The sequence below is a fragment of the Mustela putorius genome, unplaced genomic scaffold (assembly GCF_011764305.1).
Source record: "Mustela putorius furo isolate JIRA1106 unplaced genomic scaffold, ASM1176430v1.1 tig00000551_pilon_pilon_pilon, whole genome shotgun sequence".
In the NCBI taxonomy this organism is placed as follows: Eukaryota; Metazoa; Chordata; class Mammalia; order Carnivora; family Mustelidae; genus Mustela; species Mustela putorius.
In genome coordinates, this window is record NW_025421412.1 from 2,750,348 (window position 1) to 2,770,152 (window position 19,805).

Below are 19,805 nucleotides of genomic sequence, written 5' to 3' on the forward strand. Positions count from 1 at the left end.
TGCTGGGGGTCCACCGTGCGCACAATGTCCTCAAGTGTTCTCCCGACGGGGGCATTCGGCTGGCTTCCAGTTTGCGGCCGTGAGGACGAAGGCTGCTGTCTGTGTTTATGCGGCCTCGTGATATCGTCTCTTTCCTCCTGGGTAAAATCTAGGCGGGAAGTTGCTGGGTCATAGGGGAAATACGTCTGACTTCGCAAGCAACAGAGATGCCGTTCACGGAGGGACTCGCGGGGTGCACGGGGGTGAGGGCATGCCTGGCCGCAGGGGTGTGACGGACGTGACCTGCAGCCACGCGCGCACACGGGCCCGGCGCTCCATCTCATGGCCACTGGACGGTCACCGCAGTCTGTGCGGGGCCAAGCCACTAGTCAAAACTTTATTTATTTTTAAGATTTTGTTTATTTATTTGAGATAGAGCGAGAGTGAGAGCAAGAGAGAGAGAGAGAGAGAGCACAAGCAGGGGGAGCAGCAGAGGGAGGGGGAAGCAGGCTCCCCGCTGAGCAGAGAGCCCGATGCGGGGCTCGATCCCAGGACCCTGAGACCATGACCTGAGCTGAAGGCAGAGGCTTAACCCATTGAGCCATCCAGGTGCCCCTGCATGTTGCTTTTAAAAAATTATTGATTTGATCTGGTTTGGAGACCTTTAAACTCTGCCACACGGGGAACCCCTTACCCTTTCTCACAGTTGCACCTGCTCCGGGACACGGGGGGTCCTTTCCACTTACCTAGCCCCCCGTTTGTGGACGGACAGCTCACGGCCGCCACAAGCCTGCCCCAATAAGCAGGGGCAGTTTATCTCCAGGGTCACCTCCTGGGAACCGGGTCAGAGTCTCAACTCTCTGTCTTCTGATAGATGTCACGTTCCCTCTGTGAGGTCCGGCGTCTGACCCTGCCAGCCCCGTGCACGGTGACTTCCCCTCGGCCATGCAACAGAGTGTACTACTTTATGGAAATGCCGCTGGTCAAAAACACCGATTCTAGTTTCTCTTATTATGGGGAGGTTGAGCATCTTTTAATATAGTAAAGGATTCTTGGATGTTTCTTTTTCTTGAGACTATGGTTCACGTCATCTCGTAAGTTTCTGTTGCGTGGTTGGGGTTATCGAGGTGACGTTCCGGGATAACGCTGCAAACACTTGTCTTCGTTTAACTCTGTCTCTGTTTTAAAATTTAAAATTTAATTTTAATTTTGGTATGTAGGGTTTTTGATGTAAATTCGAGTTTCTCATCTTCCTTTGACTTCCCGCATTTCCACGGGGCCACAGAGAACAAGATCACAGGACTCTGTCTGGAAAGTTTCATCGTGGGACTGGAGGTGGGGAAGTTGTATCGCTGGGACCCCGGTTCTCAGGGAGCTCGCGTGGTTCACCTCCCAGGAGCCCCGTTTCTCAGAAGGAAACGATTTTAGCGATATTAACACTTGTATTGTTTTTTTTTGAGGGTGGAGGCAATGAATTATTTGATTATTTGAGCACTGGGACAGTGGGTGCGGCATGTAAAGGAATGAATTTCTGGTGTCCCTATCAGTAAACCGTACACCAAAAATATCATTCGTGTGACTTTGAATCACTGACCACCAGAGAGTGTGAAGAGCTCCCCACAAACACATTTATAAGTAGGTGCCGGCGAGGCTGTGAGCGCAGGAACAGAGCAGAGGGGCGGCTTGCACAGAGCCCCCGTCCCGCCTGTAGTGGGGCCCTACGTTTGCCTGAACTCCAGGGTGTGACCAGCAGGACATTAGAGCCAGAATTTTTAGTTAAATGCTGAAGGAGCATCTTCAGGGCACACTGGAACGGCGGCAACTTTGATTTACTTCCACCGAAGTGACTCTTGGTTTTGTATCATGAGGTCACTAGTGATCGTCCTCGGTCACAGGAGAGCGAGTGTCTCCAAACGTCATTCGTCAGAGACACCGAGAAGGCCACCAGTTCCCAGCTTTGCAGGCAGACATTTTTGCTCGTAGGTGGGTGGGCTGCGGGCGCACTTTAGAAAGGAATCGAACCATAACACCATGGAATCTAAGGCACGGAGGAGATGAAGGGTGTCCCTGCTGCAGGAGTCCTTCAGCGGAGCCCGAGGGACTCTCCAGCGGGCAGACGTCCAGCAATGGCAGGAAAACACACGAGGATAAACAGGAGGGGCGCCTGGGTGGCTCAGGTCGTGATCCCGGGGTTCAGGATCGAGCCCCGCGTCGGGCTCCCTGCTCCGCGGGAAGCCTGCTTCTCCCTGTCCCACTCCCCCACGTGTGCTCCTTCTCTCGCTGTGTCTCTGTCTGTCAAATAAATAAAATCTTAAAAAAAAAAAAATTGAAACCCAGGAGATGGACTGAAGAGTTTTCATTAGGGTTTTTCTATTTTCCCGTACGTCTTTGGTGCCTGCTGCTTCTTTTCCACCAACACCGCACCTTCCACAGACGTGTGTGCTCCTGTGATGTGCACACACGCACGGGCACATCTGTGTAGGCGTATTTCACACGGGTGTAGACTACGTGTCCTATGCAGACCCTATGCAGTTCCGCGCACCCTGCCACTTGCACGAGTTTGAGAATCTTGATGAGACGCGGTTGCTTCTCCTCAGCTGCCCTGTGGGTCTGCCGGTGGACGGATGCTCTGCGGCAGCATCTACTGAAATGCTGAACGTTTCAGGAACCTCCCCTTGGTACGCGGCAGCCTAGATCATCACGCGTCCCGTCGTGTTTCCAGAATGTCCTTCTTCCGTTGACCAGCCTTGCCCTTCCCGTGGGTTTTGGCTCGCCAGGGCCTGCGGAGCCCGGAACACATCTACTCACGATTTGCTATGATCTCCTCCTTGTACGTGTAGACGCTGCCCAAATCCCTTTGACTGCTTTTCCTGCGGCAGATAGAGGCCAGGATGGAGGGGAGGAAAGAAAGGGTCCAGTTACGGCCTGAGTAGGGACCTCCTTCCTTTGGGACCAAAGGCACAGTCCTGCCCTGCCTGACTTGTAGTGTGATGTGGCTGACGGGGGACCTAGGACACAGGTCCCTCTTCAAAGAAACACTTGGGCAGGGCCCGGGGCTCTCCCGGGCTCCTGCAGCGTTCCTAGTGGCACCCACGAACTGAACTCATGACTTGGACAAGGGGGCGCCATTCTAGATACAACGGGACATTATCCCCCACACGTTGGACAACCCACATCTCTGCCCTTCTTGGAAAATGTCGAGAACTTTAAGAAGCTGTGATCTGGGGGCGCCTGGGTGGCTCAGTGGGTTAGGCCGCTGCCTTCGGCTCAGGTCATGATCTCAGGGTCCTGGGATCGAGTCCCGCATCGGGCTCTCTGCTCAGTGGGGAGCCTGCTTCCTCCTCTCTCTCTGCCTGCCTCTCTGCCTGCTTGTGATCTCTCTCTGTCAAATAAATAAATAAAATCTTTGAAAAAAAAAAAAAAAAAAGAAGCCGTGATCTGTCTTTGTACAGGGATAGGATGTGTTGCTGCAACAGGTGAACATGCTGGAAACACCCATCAGCTCACACACAGCTCCCGGATGCTTCGTGTCAAAGCCGCGGAGACCAGGGGGCGGAAGCCCCAGCCCCGCTCTCAGGAGCTGGTGAGCAGTCGTGAGCGAGTACAGGCGATGGTCCGGCCGTGTGGGTGCTGCTCAGGGACGGGTCATGCAGGGAACGCTGGCGCGGGCCTGGGGCGCTAAGTCAAGCTGGAGGACATCGGAAGTCAAGTTCCCGAGAGAAACGAGCCCAGCTCAAGTAGGACCAGGGGTAAACACCGTGCATCGGAGCCGGCCTCGGCCGGGAGGGTTCGTGGGTGGTCTTGACAAAAGCCCACGGCTGCACGAGGTTGGCTGTTCCGAGGGAAACCTGCCCTTTCCCCAAATGTCTCCAGAGACTGACCTCTCGCTTCTCCCTTGGTCGCTCATTTGGCCAGAATAAGGTGACCGTTCCCCGGCGTCAGATGGTGCAGACGCGAGTGTAGATGTGTCAGTGTCTCCCTTTGAGGGTCTCCGGCCCAGCAATTGAGAAAAGCACACCCTCCCTGCTGTCAGCCCGTGCTCCTGGCCTCATGGGGTGTGGCCAGAGGGATCCTGGGACACCGAGACGGAGCAGGTCCTTGTGCTGGACAAGGGCCCTGGGAGGGGTTCACGGAGCAGGGGGCATCGATGCTGGCTGGGGACGGGAGTAAAGCGTTCCCGAGATGATGCGGACTGAGGTCACGGCAGACCAAGAAAGCGACTCAAGGAGCCCGTGCGGATGCCCTGTGCGCATGCCCTGTGCGGGGCCCTCGGGGGGGGGGGTGTTGGGGGGAGGGCAAACTTGGGCGTGACCCCAGGGTGGTTTTCACGGTCTGACCGTGTGTCCTGGGCATCTGGATGGGAAGCAACCTTCCTTGGTGCTTCTGACCTGAGCCTTTGGCTTAAAAGAAAGGGATGGGGCAGAGGGTCTTGGGCGAGAGGGGGCAGAAATAGGGCCTGGCCCAGCCCCTGCGGTGGCCTTAAATATATCCACGGGTCCTTTCTCCTCCCTGCAAGAGGTGGAGCTCAATCACCCTCCCCCCAGGGCGGGGGGACCCGCCGCCGGCCTCTAACACAGAGAAGCAGGCGGAGGGGGTGGTGTGAGATTTCAGACACAAGGTCGTAGAACGTCCCTATGGCTCCTGACTGCCGCTCTGGGGTCACGCACGCTGCAGGGGTCAGGCACAGGCACGCCTGCGGCCCCACGGAGAGACCGTGTGCGGAGGACCCGAGCCTCCCGCCACCTGCTGTGGGGACACTGTTAAAGGCAGGTCCTCTGCTCTCCCAAGCCATGAGCCAAAAACACCCTGTTAATCAGACCCTGCGTTTTCTGTCTTTTCTCATGTTTTGATATCCGGGGGCCTTACTGACCCTGGAGAGACTGCCCCCGGGCCCCCAGGGCCATTCTGGCCCCTACAATGGAGTGTCCCCGACAGGGGCTTATGAAGAACAGAACGTCATTGTCGCAGAGCCGGAGGCCGGCAAGTCCAGGATTGGCGAGCTGGAAGCTTCTGGGCTGGGCGAGAGGCCTTCCTGGCGCTTCCCCCGTGGCCCCGGTTGGCTTGCGTGGGGTGGCACCTCCTCTTGGGGGTCCTGATTATAACTTTCCAGACGTGGTTGCTGTCCCCTGATCCTGCGGGGCCTCACCACACCTGAATAAAAACAAAACCTGCATTTTGAGACACGCCTAGCTCACATCTCGAATTCCTGAGCCCTGGAAACCGCGAGATGGTCCCTGCTTGCTGTCTAAGCAGGGGGTTTCGTGGCAATGTGCTCTCAGCCGTGGGAAGCTGACACAGCCCGTGAAGGCCGGCGGGTTTAGAAATTTGGGGGATGCCAGGGGTTTTAAGGAGAAAAATGTGCTGTGCTTGTGTGAGAAACGGTGGCTCTGGTAGCAGATGGGGTGGTGGGACAGGACACACCCACGGACACGCAGACCCTGTGGCTAGTCTGGCCCTCTGGCTTGTTCACAACACATCCTAACCCTGTGGCCTGAGTCTGTAACACACACAAGAATCTACCAAGGGTTAGACTTATTTGATCTTATTGTACCCAGAGCATTCTGTCTCATCAGTGCCTCTTACGGCGATGTTGACTTTCCCTTGGAGGCCATCCCCATAAAGCCCCGGGGTCGGCAAGGGCACCCTCACCTGATTGTCCCCGTCGCGCTGAGCAGTCCAAGCCCCTGTGACTTCTTCCCTCCCCGTGACCTTTGCCTTGTATGTTTAGGTCAGCGACATGGGAAGCCTGACCCCAGGGTGAGCGCTGACAGCGAGTGTGGGGACAGGAGCGGGGGACGATGTTCAGGAAGTCTCGGTGGTTGGATGTCTGGGGCGTGGGGCCCGGCTGTGCTGCGTTGGGGTTGGGCTGGGACCCGGGTCCCCTGGGGCCTCCCTCTGGAGGGCAGGGCTGGGGCGGCCGGGTCCGTCTGCAGAAGAAGGCTGAGGCGGAGGGAGTGCTGGCCGGCAGGAAGCCGGGGCTGCGCTGCCCCCCGGATGGCTCCGCACTCCCCCTCTTTCTGCCTAAGGCATCAGCATCACGCAGCCCGGCGGAGGGCGCCGCCTGCATACACCTGACTTCTGCGCTGCGGTGTGTGAGAAGGTCCCCGAGCACATGGGTCCCTTAATCGTGTAGACCAGCCGTGGCCGGCGGCCGCGCGCCGGGGAGGCACGGAGAAGGATGCTTTTCGCAGTGACGGGACTTAGGAACGACACAGAGCTACTTTCTCCGACTCGGAGGAAGACGGGGGTGTGAGGTGGGTGGACCCGTCTCTCCAGCAGAGCGCAAGGCCCTGGGGGGCCCCGGTGGGCTTCCTGATTCCTGCGAAGGCTCCGCGGCGGCCTGGGGTGCAGTGTGGGGGGCGGCGATGTGACCCCTGCAGACACAGCAGCCGGCCGGGGCTCCGTCTGCGTTCAGAGCGCGGGCTCCAGCCTTGCTGCCCCGGGTGCGGCGGGGGGAGGATCCGTCCCCCAGGAGGCCCAGTGTGGACACCAGAAGCCCACGGCGCCTGGGCCTCCCTCCGAACGCAGGAGGCAGCAGGACCCCCTCACTGCGGTGGCCTGGGGATAAGGAGCCTCCTCCGGGCTCCTGCCCGCCTTCCTACCCCACGCACCCCTCCTTGTCCCAGTGCCACAGGGGCCGCTCTGGGCTGGGCGGAGACGCGTCTCTTCTTCCCGCAGGACGCCCGGCCGCCGCTGTCCCGCTAGGTGGCAGCACAGTCCGTGAAAAGCCTGCCGAGGCCTCGGAGCACCAGCGCCCTTCCCCCCAGGGACCGGTCTGCGGTCTGCGGAGGCAAGCCTGGCCTCCTTTGGCCTCTGGCCCTCCTGCCCGTAGCCCTGCCCCCTGCCCCCTGCCCGTCCCCCTGCCCGTCCCCCTGCCGGCCTCTGCTGCCGCCCAGCTCCTGGGCTCCTCATGCGTGTGCACAAGTATGTGGGGACACGTGCACATGTGTGCAGAGATGCATGCACTGGGGAGACACGCACACGCGGAGACGCACACACATGCGGTAGGACACAGGTGTTTGCACACACAGCAGTACGCACACTCACCGTCACGGTCTGAATGCGTCTGTCCTCTGAAGGTTCCCGTGTTGAAATCCCCACCCTCTGCGGGAGGGATCAGGAGGGGATTCAGGTCAGAGGGGATCATGAAGGCAAGACCCCCATAGTAGGATTAGTGTTGCCATGAAGGGGACTCCGAGGAGCCCCGGTCCCTTCACAGTATGTGCACCCGAAAAGGCTGCGGCCGCAGGACACCCTCCCCAGATGGCCGGCCCCACCCCGGACGCCAGCCTCCAGGACTGTGAGAACCACGTGTCTGTTGTTGACGAGCTACCCTTGCACACTCGTCACACATGCTGGCACACACTCACACACGCACACACGTGGCCGCATGCTCTCACACACACGGGCACACACACTTTCACACACACAGGCGCACACTCACACATGTGTGTGCACCCAGGCTCGCACGTGTACAGGGACACAGCCACACGCCCCCAGCCAGCGCCCCCTCAGGCAGCCCCGTGCTTGTCACTCAGAAGGTCGGGAACCGGTGGCTCTGGCTGCCTGCGGGTCGGTCTCCAGGGTTGGTCGGCAGCTGGTTCACGAGCCGGGAGCATATTAGGTGACAGGGGAGCGCCCTTTGCCTCTGTGAGTCATCCCCATGCCAGAGTGACCGAGTGCCTACCTTGGCTGCCGGCCGCAAGCCCCACGCCAGGCCTCTACTAGGGACTCGGCGGTGCTGAGGCAAGCCGTCCCGCCTCCAGGTCTGCCCCTGACCTTCGCTGGGGGGACGCCTCCTCGGTGACTCAGTCGGCGTCCATGGAGAGCAGCCAGCGGTGCCAGAAATGTTAGCAAGTCCGTCCTGGCGCCCGGCACCGCTCTCTGAGCCGCAGACATCCGAAGCATGTGACCGCGGGCCTCCGGTCCGGATCCCGACAGCCTCTCCTTGGCTGGCTGCCGGCATGATCAAGTGGCCCCTGTGTGCAGGGCCGGGCAAGCGAGGCCTGAGCGGCGGGGGGGTGGCATGACAGCGGTGCTGGGGCCCTGCTGTCCGCACTTGGGGCTGTCCCCCGGGGCTGCTGTCCCCCGGGGCTGCTGAGGCGGGCGCCACAAACGGGTCGGCCCCGGGACAAGAGGAGCTGATCGTCTCCGTCCAGAGGCAGGAAGTCCGAAGTCAGGGGGTCGGCGGGGACACGGGCCCTCTGGAGCTGCCGGGGCTCCTCTTCCGCCCCTGGGGCTGCAGGTGGCCTTGGTCCTCCATGGCGGCGGCTGCCATCTCGCCGGGTCTGTGCCTCTGCTCACGCGGCCCTGCTTTAGAGCTTCTTTACTCCGGCATGCCCGCCCAGGGCGTCTGCAAGGATCCAGCTTCCCAGGGACGCCACACCCACGGGCACAGGACTGGGATGTGGACCCCCACTTTGTGGGGCCTGAGTGACAAAGCCGTGGGGCCTGGGGGTTGTGCAACACTGGAGGTTCCTGCGGAGCTACTCCCCAGCGACCCTGACGCTCCATAACTTTCAATCCACGGGGTCGACGAAGGACCACGGCTCGGGGGCTGCCCACCTGCCCGCACCCGGAGGCCCGAGGATGTGCCTGAGCTGACTGCAACCCTGCCGGGGGCCCCCCAGCATCTCCCTGGTTTCCCGCTGCTTGCACACCTGGGTCTCATGTTGGGGCTCGCTCAGCTCCCGTCTCTCAGGGACCCTCGGAGCCCTGGCATCCTTCACGAGGCCAAGGGCTCTGAAAAGGGTGAGGGACAGGGCCCTGCTTCCTGCCTGTGGGAGCTGCTCCGTTCACCGGGAGCCGGCCTCGACCCTGTCCAGCTGCACGTGCCTGCCGCAGGGCACCCGGCGCCTGAGGCTTCGGGGTCGTGGTCAGCAAATCTGTTCCAGGCCTCGGCGACCCCGAAGGCAAAGGCTGCCCACAGGGGCAGTGTGGGGTCTACAAGAAGCTGTGGGCTCGGCGACGGAGGCTTGCCCCCTGCCCGGACCCATGCCGCCTTGCCATCCCCAGGGCGGGGCCGCGCCGGGCCATTCTATGGGACACCTGGCGTGTCCACGCTTTCTTCCTGACCTGGGCAGCGCTCACATCGGTATGAAATATGCGCCCCAGCTACCGTCGTGGGGACAACCAGCGCCCAGCCACATCACAAGTCCACGCCCACCGACCAGCGGGACACCACTCCGATAGCGAGTGCTGTCCTCCGTGAAGCTGGGAGGAGTAAGAGCTGCCGACAAGGACTCCAGAAGTACCGGCCGCCAGGCTCCCGGCTCCGGGACGTGAGGTGGGCAGCGAACGGGGACAGACGGCTGAGCCTGGAGACGGGCCCCGTCACCTGCCGGCCCTGTGGTCACAGGCCAGCGTGTGACCTGTCTGACCACACGTGCAGAGGGAGGACCTGTGTCCTGAGTCGGTGCCCCACGGCAACCTGCGTCTGATGTCTTTTTTTTTTTTTTCTAAAGATTTTATTTATGTATTTTTGAGAGAGAGATCACAAATAGGCAGAGAGGCAGGCAGAGAGAGAGGGAAGCAGGCTCCCCACTGAGCAGAGAGCCCGATGCGGGGCTCGATCCCAGGACCCTGAGATCATGACCTGAGCCTGAAGGCAGATGCTTAACCCACGAGCCACCCAGGTGCCCCCGCATCCGATGTCTTACCTGTCACCCAGCATAGGAGTAATCACACCCATCACCAGAAGCAGGGGGAGCCCGTGAGGCAAAATGGTAGAAAAGCGCAGAATGAGGGGGCACTTGAGTGGCTCAGTCGTTAAGAATCGGCCTTTGGGTCAGGTCCTGATCCCGGAGTCCTGGAGCGGATTCCTGCATCCAGCTCCCTGGCAGGAAGCCAGCTTCTCCCCCTCCCTCTCCCTCCGCCCCTGCTTGTGTTCCCTCTCTCCCTGTCTCTTTCTGCCAAATACATAAAATCTTCAAAAAATTAAAAGAAAAGCCCAGAATGGGTCGAAGGGGCAGGGTTTGGAATGGAGCTGGGTTTCCCCAAAGGCAAAGTCCAATTTCCTCCGACTTCAGCCATGGCCCCCGTCATGGGACCCAGCATGCCAGGAGGTCTCGGGAGTGAGAAGACTCGGGAATCTTGTTCCCAGTGTGGCTCGTAAGGAGATAAAGTCAGCATCAGTTACGTCCATGAGAAGCAGATTGAACGAGGTGGCCATGTACCAGGCTTTCTGCCATGTAGGGGCCTGTGAAGCCCTCGGGAGGAGGAAGCCCAGGAGGGTCGTCCCGGTGGGCCGGCGGGCGGGTCCTGAGAGCAAGCGGAGGCTGGATGAGACTAGGACTTGGACTTGAATTCGAGCTGCTTGTTCTTCTCAAGTAAGTGTGCAGTGAGTCGTTGTGTCCTGGGCATGGGGGACTTTGGGTCGCCTTCCTGGGAGCTGTCTTGGGGAGTGTTCCAGGGAGCAGCACCCCACTCCCCCGTGGCTCCCGTCCTGTTGTGTAAGATGTGACACGTGCACATGCAAACAAGCTCGTCCGTCCTGGTGCCTGATGCCTGCGCGCCGAGATGGATTCTCACGCGGAGTGGAAGAGGGCGCCGCGTGGAGTATTCCTGCCACACTGGGGGGCGGGGGGGCTTTTTTCGGAGGTATCCTGGGAACTTTGTGCCAGGAGGGCAGGACTTTTCGTGGTGGCATTAGTGGGAGTTACCTGTCTTGAGCCTCATTGGAAAGGCGTGAAGAGGAACCCCCAGAAAGCTTACGAAACGTCCCTAGAGTCCTCGAGGCCCCGGGCGGCTTCTGAGAAGGGAAGGAGGTGCGGGGGGCGTGGGGCCCGTGCAGGGGGAGGAGGTGCGGGGGGCGGGGGCACGGTGCGGGGGCCGTGGGCTCCTCCCCAGCGACCTGCCTTCTCGCTCACTGGGGCGGGCACAGGCAGGACAGCCAGCACAGTCGGAAAAGAGAGGACACCAGCTCTGGCTCCCAGAGGTCAGAGGACTTCTTTTCTCGAAACCAAGTAAATGCCAAGCGTGGTTCCCAGGGCAGCGGCACAGCAGCTGGGACCTGGTCAGCGACGCGGGGTCCGGGGCCACAGCCCTGACTGTCCAGACCAGCATCTCCGAGGACGTCCCAGCTCCTGGTTAGCGAGTGGTTTTGCTGGTTGGTGTGTGAGAAACGCTGCTCACGGACGTCTCAGCCTGCAGACAATATTTCCTCAAAACTACTTAAAAACAAACTGTTCTTTTATCCAGTCATTCCCTCTCTAGGAATTCGTTTTCACGTCTAGGAACTTGTTCGACGGGCACGCTCACAGACGCGTGCAGACGTGGCCATGGGTCTGTGAGAAACGGAAATACCATAACTGGGGTCCAGCGGGGCCGTGATGAAGACGAGGTGGGACATCCGAGCGTCCGTGCAAGTCTCCGAGGTCTGCGGTCTGCTGACGAGGGAGCCTTACGCGTCCTGGTCTGTGAAGGTGCCTAACAGAGCTGCTTAGAGGCAAAAAGCAAGGGGCACGCAGGGAGCTCATTCGGTGAAGCCTCCGCCTTCGGCTCAGGTGATGATTTTAGGGTCCTGGGATCGAGCCCCGCGTCGGGCTCCCTGCTCAGCGGGGGGTCTGCTTCCCCCTCTCTCTGCTGCTCCCCCTGCATGTGCGCTCACTACTTCTCTCAAATGAAGAAATAAAATCTAAAAAAAAAAAAAAAAAAAAGGCACCGGGACACACCCAAACACCTTAATTAGTTTGTGTCTAGAAAATAGACAACACGAGTGTGTACTTACTAATTTTAAAACTCCCAGAGAGAAGAAGCAGAACCCAGAGTCAGCCGAGGGAGCGTGTGAGTGCCCAAGCGTTCGTCTGGGCCCTTCTGGGCCGGGGCCGGGGCCTCCCGCGGTCCTGACCCCCCAACACGTCAGCCGTCACCTCGCCTCCATCCTCTGTGGAAGCCACGTTCTAAGGTTCAGGAGCTTGACGATATTCAGCAGCTTCGTGGCATTTATTTTAGGCTAATAGTGCGATCTCTGTCTAATTTCTCCTCAGCAAACCCGAGTCACCCGAGAGCTGTCTGTCGTCGGACCCGTAGGGAGATGTCGGGCGAGCGCGTGGCTCGTGTCCCCAGCTCGGTCGCTTTTCCGAGGAGGCTGTGCCTCGGTCGTTAGTCACCGTGGCGAAGCCCTTGGTAATCACTGGCTGAGGCTGGTTCTCGATCCGTAGATCAAAGGGACGGACATATTAGATACGGCGTGGATGATAGACGTGAGAAACAGACAGACAGATGGACTTGAGAGACAGAGGGACGGAGGGACCGAAGGACAGAAAGACAGAGGGACAGAGAGACAGACGGACTAGAGAGACAGAGGGACGGAGAGACAGATGGATTAGAGAGACAGACTAGAGAGAGACAAAGGGATAGAGAGACAGACAGACTAGAGAGAGAGATGGACAGAGAGACAGAAGGACAGGGAGACAGAGGGAGGTGACTGCAGGGACTTCAAAGACCAGCCCTTGGCTCCGAACTGTGCCTAGAGCTGCCCAGCAGGCCCGGCCATGCCTCCTGGGATGCTGTGGGGCGTGGGGGGGCAGCAGAGGACAGGGATGTTGGGGGGAGCCCGGGGGAGGGGGCCTGGTGGCCTCCGGGGACCGACGGGCCTGCCACCGAGCTACCTGGCTGGAAGGAAGGACGGCTTTGCACCCAGATGCTCTGCCGACGCTGAAGGTCAAGGAATAATGGGGGGGGATGATGATGGGAGAGGGAGGGAGGTTTCTTTCTTTCTTTCTTTCTTTTAAAGATTTTATTTATTTATTTGACAGAGAGATCACAAGTAGGCAGAGAGGCAGGCAGAGAGAGAGAGAGGAGGAAGCAGGCTCCCCGCTGAGCAGAGAGCCCGATACGGGACTCGATCCCAGGACCCCGAGATCATGACCTGAGCCGAAGGCAGCGGCTTCACCCACTGAGCCACCCAGGCGCCCCTCTTTCTTTCTTTCTTTTTTTTTTGAAGATTTTATTTATTTGTTTATGTATTACGAGCAGGGGGAGGGGCAGGGGGAGAGAGAATTGCAAACGGACTTCCTGCAGAGTGCAGAGCACCACGCACGGTTCCGTCGCACACCCTGCGACCGTGACCTGAGCCCACATGACCCACCGGACACCTCACCAGCCAAGCCCCCCGGGCGCCCCAGAGGAAGGCGTCTGTGCAGGAATCCCGGATCCCTGACGTCGGGTGCGCGGCATGAAGCGAGGCGCAGGGGGAGAGGACGCGGCAAGCCAGGCGCAGCTCTGCCCCCCGGAAGGTTCTGGAAGACCCTGCTGCACCCGGAGCCGGACATCGTGACGTTCGTCTCAGACGGGGTGTCCAGCTGTGGAGGGTCGGAGGGGACGGAGGCTGCATGCGGCCAGCAGGAGGGTCTTCCAATGGTCTCCTGTAGTCCCAGGACCCCCACATGCCGGGGCTGCGTCTCACGCCTCCTTTGTCCCCGTCTCGTTGGCGCCTTGACGCGAGGTGGTCGCCGCGTGGGGCTTTGCCGCGGTGCCGGTTCAAGCAGGACGCAGACTTTACCAGGCCCAGCCCCGTTGGCGCTGGTTTCCTGAAGCAAATTACTATCTAGTGGAGTCCGTTTCTCAGATTTATTGTTTCTAGTGCCAATTCTAAGTTTGCCCAGAAATCCCCCAATTACTTTGAGTTAAAATAACAAGAGAGCCCACCCAGCCAGGCCGTTATTTGTGGGACTTCTCCGTCCTCCGTCCTCGTCTTGGTGGACTCCCGTGTCCCGACTCCTGGTGAGGTGTCAGGTGCCGGCCCGAGGGTGCGAGGGTCCCCAGGGACGGGGCAGGACTCCCGCAGAGGCTGCACCCAGCCTTGAAGCCAGTCACACTGTGTCAGTCAGGAGGTGGGGGAGGGGGGAGGAAGAGACAGAGACAGAGGGAGGGTGGCCGGGGAAGGAGGAAGAGAGACAGACTCGGAGACGGAGGGAGGGCGACGAGAGACACAGCGAAACGGAGGGACGGAGAGCATCGGCCCCGGGCAGGACAGCTTTAAAGAGGGAGCTGGGTCCGGACCTGAGGCTCGAGCCCCGGCCACACAGACCTCCTTCTGTGCCCTGAGCCAATCCCCTGCCCTTTCTGGATCCTGTTTTCTTTCCTCCACGTACATACGACGAGGACGTGTTTAGCCCAAGGTGTCTCCTTCAGTTCCAGCCCCCGTTTCTGGGAAGGCGGAGCAGGACGGGCGCCCGCCCTAGATGGACTTTCCAGCTCTGCTCTGGCTCCGCACGGGAGCGCTTCCAGCTCTCCTCAGAAATATTGTGAAATTCTGAAGAAAAAAAAAAGTAGTAATTGTGGAATTCCAAAGAAGAAACACCCCATATATTACTAGGTTTACAAGGCAGGGTCTGAAAAACAGAGCCATAAACCAACTTTGAACTCGATTAAGGGTACGCACATTAAAGCGTTTAGGAGCAAAGCATGAGGTCGGAAACGTACCCTGAAGCAGGTAACAATGGAAGCAGGTGGACACCCCCCGCGCCCCCCAGCCCCGGGCTCCCGGCTCCGAGGCTGCTGTCTCCCGGGGTCGGGGTGGGGGGGCTCGGGGCTGCCATGTGTCGAGCACGGCGGGCATTCTAGCAGATGCGCCCTGGAAGGTGTCCCGGGCGCGAGGGCAGGAGCGTGTCCTTCCTTTCTCTCCGCGTGTGGCGGGGACCCAGCCGGGTGCAGATGGCATCTGGCTCTCACACCGTCCGTCCTTGGCGAGGCGATCGACCCGAGGCTGCCGGCTTCGAACTCGGTCCCGGAGCCCCGGATGGAGCGGAAAGGGGGGCGACGGGCACAGCCGAGATGCTGCGACGTGGCGGTGCCTGTCCCGCAGAGGGACGGGGCAGGAGGGGTCATGTCCGTGGGGTCCAGCCCGGCCACACCCTGTTCCTGGGAGCTCTGGGCTCACGTTCAAGCTCCCAGAGAGCCCTCAGGGCCCCGTCCTGGAGCCCGTCTCCTCGGTTTGCCGACGGCCGCCTACTCCCCGTGTCCTCCCCTGGCTCGTGTCTGTGACCTCATCCGCTTCTCTTAGGCGATGCCTGGTGTCCTGGACTCAGGCCAGCCCGCATGAGCCCAGTTTACCTTAATGACCTCTTGGAAGGTCTTACTTTCAGACACAGTCCCTGTCTGCGGGGCTGGGCTGAGACTCAGCCTGTGAATCTAGGGGGGCACACGGTGTGGCCCCCAACAGTCCCCAGGCCATCCTCACCATTGCTGACACGCCGCGGACACGCCCGGGGGGGACTGACTGGTACCGGGCGCTGCACGCTGACCTGGTCTGAGGACACAGGCTCACAGACGTGCTCCCGGAAGCCTCTGAGAAGCCGGGTGTCAGCTGGCTCCGTCCGTGACGAGGGGACGCACGTGTGGACGGGGCCGAGGACAGCACCGAGGGCTGTGCAGATGGACGCGGGGAGCTGGGGGGAGCCGGCAGCCGGAGCCAAAGCTCCTCTTACCATCACGTCAGCCCACATGGTCCAGCGTTCGCCCAGAGGAGAAAAATCCTACCAAATACCGAGATGTCCCAGGAGGTTCCAAAACTCGCCAGTCGGAAGCAGCTGACAAGAGAACTCATGATGGTTCTTTAACTTTCCCTCCCAGTACACACGCGTTCTTTTCTTAGTCACGGCGTTGTTTGTAAAGGGATTTTGCCTGTTTATTGAGAACCCCGTTCATTCTCAGTGTTACAAATGAAACGAATTTTCTAACAGGTGGTGTTTGCGTCTAAAACGAAACGTCGAGTCCACGAGGACACACACAGCGTGACACATCCGTGAAGTGCATGGTGTTGTCTTAGGACTCAGCCTGTTTTAATGGCCAAACAGACAACACTTGCGAGTCCCACAGCATGGGTCCCCGTGTGAGCCGTGGGCAGGCAGGCCTCAGGACCTGGGCGCTTGGGAGCGAGGGTCTGGGGGTGTGCTGAGCGGAAGCAAGCGGGTGCTCCATGGAAAGCACCCGTGTCTCATCCCCACGCAGCCCTGTAAGAGTGCGCTGTCCAGATGTCCGCCCTGGTGCTGCTGTCCATGATGGGGAACCTATGGGCACGTCAGGCATGCAGTCAGGGAGGGCGGCGCAGCTCGGGGTCACACTCGGGGAAGGTGACCCCCGTGGAAATGTCAGGTGCCGAAACCCCATGAGTGGGGACGTGGGTGTGAGTAGTTGGGACCGCATCTAAAGCAGCAGAACCCGGGGTTCCCACACCCTCCAAAGACCCGATCTCCCTCCAGGCGGTGTTTACGGAACGAAGAGCCGAATGTTGAGAATACGGAAGCCGGTGTGTCCATTCCGGCCAGTCTGAATGAGCCGGTGGGCGTCTCTGACCTTGGAGGTCGCCCACCGCTCGTGGGCACAAGCTCTCGGGCCCTTGCCCCGGGCAGCTTCTCGGTTGGCATCAGGTGAGCTGCCCCAGGCTTCTTCGGGCGGAGGGATGCTTCTCCACGTGAAAGGTTGATTTCTGGGAGCTTTTCTAGTGCAGTATTAACGTCACCGCAAGACCCCGTTGCTCTGAGACATGTGCTCCTAATGTGGGTGCCCTTCAGGATTTCGTAGGCGTCTGTGGAACACCTGAGCATCTCTGCAAACATCCAAGAGAGAAGGCGTCTGAGGGCACGGGGGCTGGAACGTTCTGTTGCTGACACTTCTCTGCCTTAACGAGCCGCGTGGCCTTGACCGGCCCCTTGTTCTCCTGGGCCCTCAGGAGTGAGTCTCCACCGGCAGGAGACGGCATCAGACTCTGATCGGCGAGATCTTCTTGGGGTCCGTTGCTCAGGGGCTCTGCAGGGAGGCGGAGAGAGGTAGCGAGGAGCCAGGAGAAAACCCACAAAGCTGGAGAGAGGTCAGGAGGACGCTGTTTGTGTTGGAAACAGGGAAGGAGGAAAGCACGGAGCCGTCACTTGCCCTCGCAGCCGAGGCGAAGGCGTCGTGAGACCGGCAGACCCTGCGCCAAGTACGTGTGGGAAACAGGGTTTAGTTGGAATCTGGTGCTTTATCTTAGAACAGGAAGGATCTATTCAATGGCATAACGTATCCAGGTTTTGAAAATGTAAAATAAAGCTTCCCCTAAGATGTTTCAGAAAGCTGCCCCACGCTTATCTTTATGACATCGAGTACCCTACGGCCCGTTACCGACCACTGCGCTTTAAGGGCTTCGTAGTTTCCTGCTGAAGGGAAGTACACCTTAAAGGGAACTGATGTGCGCTCGTCCCCCTTCCTTCGGGGTATACCAGCGGCGGAGCTGGAAACGTCGTTACGAATCACCAATCAGCTCCAGTACGGAGCCGCTCCTACCAGGCGAATGCTTTGTGGGCCTCCGCCTGTGAGTTTCTGTGTCATGCGACTCTCGGCAGGTGTGTGGTCACCAGGAAGGCTCGGATTCCCAGTCAGCAGTGCCGGTGGCTTCGGGGACCCTTATTCAATTGGCTCGTAGTTTCTTTTTTGAATGCCACCGGAAGCAACGACTGCTGTTGCACACAGAACTTGGAAGTGTCCTTTACTAGACATCAGTATCAGAATCCAGGGCTCTCTGGGTCTCCTTCGGTTTTCTTCACGGACCCCCATGCCCTGGGCCCCCACGTGTTATCGGGGCCACGGCAGTGGCTCTCCTTTCTCTGGAAAGCCCGAAGCCATGGAGTGCCGCCTGGGGCTCCTCCCGGGAAAGGGACCCTCCCGCCCTGTCCTGCAGAGACAGAAGAGACAATGGGCCACGTCCCCTTTGTCATAACCCACAGGTCAGAGAGGAGCAGCTGCTTGTCCGCGGAGCACGCTGCAGGAAGAATCAATTAGTGCTTGTAATGAAAAGCTACTTCCTCTTGTTTGCTTTCTTATAAAGCAAATTAAGTGTTCCAGTCATCATACAGTTAAATTTAGAATAGGGAAATAGAAAAAAATATACCGTGGCTATATAATACAGTCAGACTCAAGGAGAAGGTCAAGCGTAAAGAACGAGGCACGGAAAGCACGGGCGCGCAGACAGGGATCAGCAGACGCAAAGCCCCGCTGGAGCCCACAAGCACATGGACGCCTCCTCGCACTCGGACGCCGGTCAGTGCAGTCCGGGACGGCACGTCACCCGGCTTCTGACTCCGGGGACGCTGGCAACAGGGACTTTGAAGATCAGGCTGCCTTTTCCCGACTCAAGAGATCAAGTCCCTGTTGGCACCTGTCTCGGAAGGCGGGTTCAGTCTGGCAGCGGAGTTCCCACTGAGGCCTTAGGGCGTCGGGGAAGACCGAGCTGAGGAGCTCCAGGGCCGCGAGTCCATAAGCCGGGGCCACGCGCCGAGGCCAGTCAGTGCCATCGGAGCGCATTCTACAGCGGAAACACTCACATCCTTATGGAAATGCAGATTTGAAGAGAGAAGACATACGAGCACGTGGACGCTCATATTCGGGGACGTATGTGGGAGACGCTGAAACTTACTGCAGCATCGGGCCGGCTGCCCGGATCCTGCCCTCAGTGCCACGCTGCGCTGTAGGTCCTCCTGCTCGGAGGGCGCTGGGTCAAGGCCAGCCTCCGGACCTTTCCGCAGCTCACCCCGGGCGGCGCTGGAGCGTGTCAGGTCCGAGCCCCAGACCTCGTGCTTGCTCACGTCACTTCTACTGCTCTCTTGGATGTTCTTTGCAAACACCAACCGGTGTCTCCTTTGCAGGCTCAGAGTTTCCCTTTATGGTCTTTTAGGCAAATGGCTTTTTCCATGCACACCCCAGCACAATTTCACCCTGAAATCCTACAGCGATGGGTCTCACCTCTACACAGCACCATGCACCAGCCCCTTCTCCCTGGGGCCAAGGAGCGCGGCGTGTGCAGTCCGGTAGCACAGGCCTGGATCTGGGCTCTGCTGTTCATTAGCTGGTGGCCTCGTGCGGATTGCCTGGGCTCAGCCTTTCCGTCCCCGAAGCAGATTGATCCTGCCTACCTTTGAGACCACCACTGGGCACCTGGCTGGGCAGCCTTCCCCACCTCCACCCCCGGCCCTGCATCACTTCCCTGCTCGCCGTGTTTATGCACAGATCGGGGGTTCTAGCTGCGGCTGTGGTGACCGGGGCTCAGCTTCGGGATGGGGAGGGTCCCCGGAACAAGGCAGGGCTGGGGACATGCGTTCGCTGGTGATGCCCCTAGAGAAGGACACCTCCCGCCCTCTCACTTAGGGTCTCTCTGGTGGGCTCTAGGCCAGAACTGAATGGGGAAGCGATCCCAGGGGTTTCGTGAGGTTCTTCTGGATGCTGTGGAAGGGATCTGGCAAAGTCAGGGGCAGCCACCAGCCCAGGACTGATGGGGCTGGTGAGATCATGCCGGGTCCTGAAGTCCTTGGGTTATAACCGGCCTGAGACCCAGGCTCTACCAACACATCAGTGCGTGTACAGTCCTTATTACACTGTGCGTGTACACACACAATGCCACACACGTGCAGGCGCAGGTTAGTTTCCATCCAAGGTAACACATGTGCTTGTGTAACAAATTACAAAAGAAGAAAGTTCAGAAAATCAGGCCTGCATCTCTGTACACAGGATGTGTAAAAAAGAGAACATGCTTTTGGATGTGCACAATTAAACCACAAAGTAGTATCATAACAATGCCATTGATGGCTGACCCTGCTTAGGAAAATAAAACAAAGTCCTCGGCTCCATCGGCGGGGACGATGCTAGATCCACATTGGGCTGGTTTCTCTGCGAGCCCAGGGGTGGATTCCCTGGTGTTCCAGTACACACTCTTCCTCCATGGCAGGAGAAGGGGACGGTCAGGGCTCCGCAGGAGTGAGCACCGCCAGGTGAGCGGGAGAACAGGAATTGACGCATGTGGCTGGTGCGTCCCGAGACCCTATCCCAAGGGATGTGCTGTACTGGGCGTCACT

At 59.4% G+C, this 19,805-nt stretch overlaps 1 long non-coding RNA gene across 1 annotated transcript; it reads right to left on the reverse strand.

Moving 5' to 3' along the window:
- Positions 1-3,416: 3,416 nt before the first annotated feature.
- LOC101681482 lies at positions 3,417-7,904 on the reverse strand. The gene is made up of 3 exons (XR_199007.3): positions 7,667-7,904; positions 7,027-7,083; positions 3,417-5,130 (listed from the first exon to the last, which is right to left on the reverse strand). It is a non-coding gene; the product is annotated as an uncharacterized LOC101681482 (long non-coding RNA).
- Positions 7,905-19,805: the final 11,901 nt, after the last annotated feature.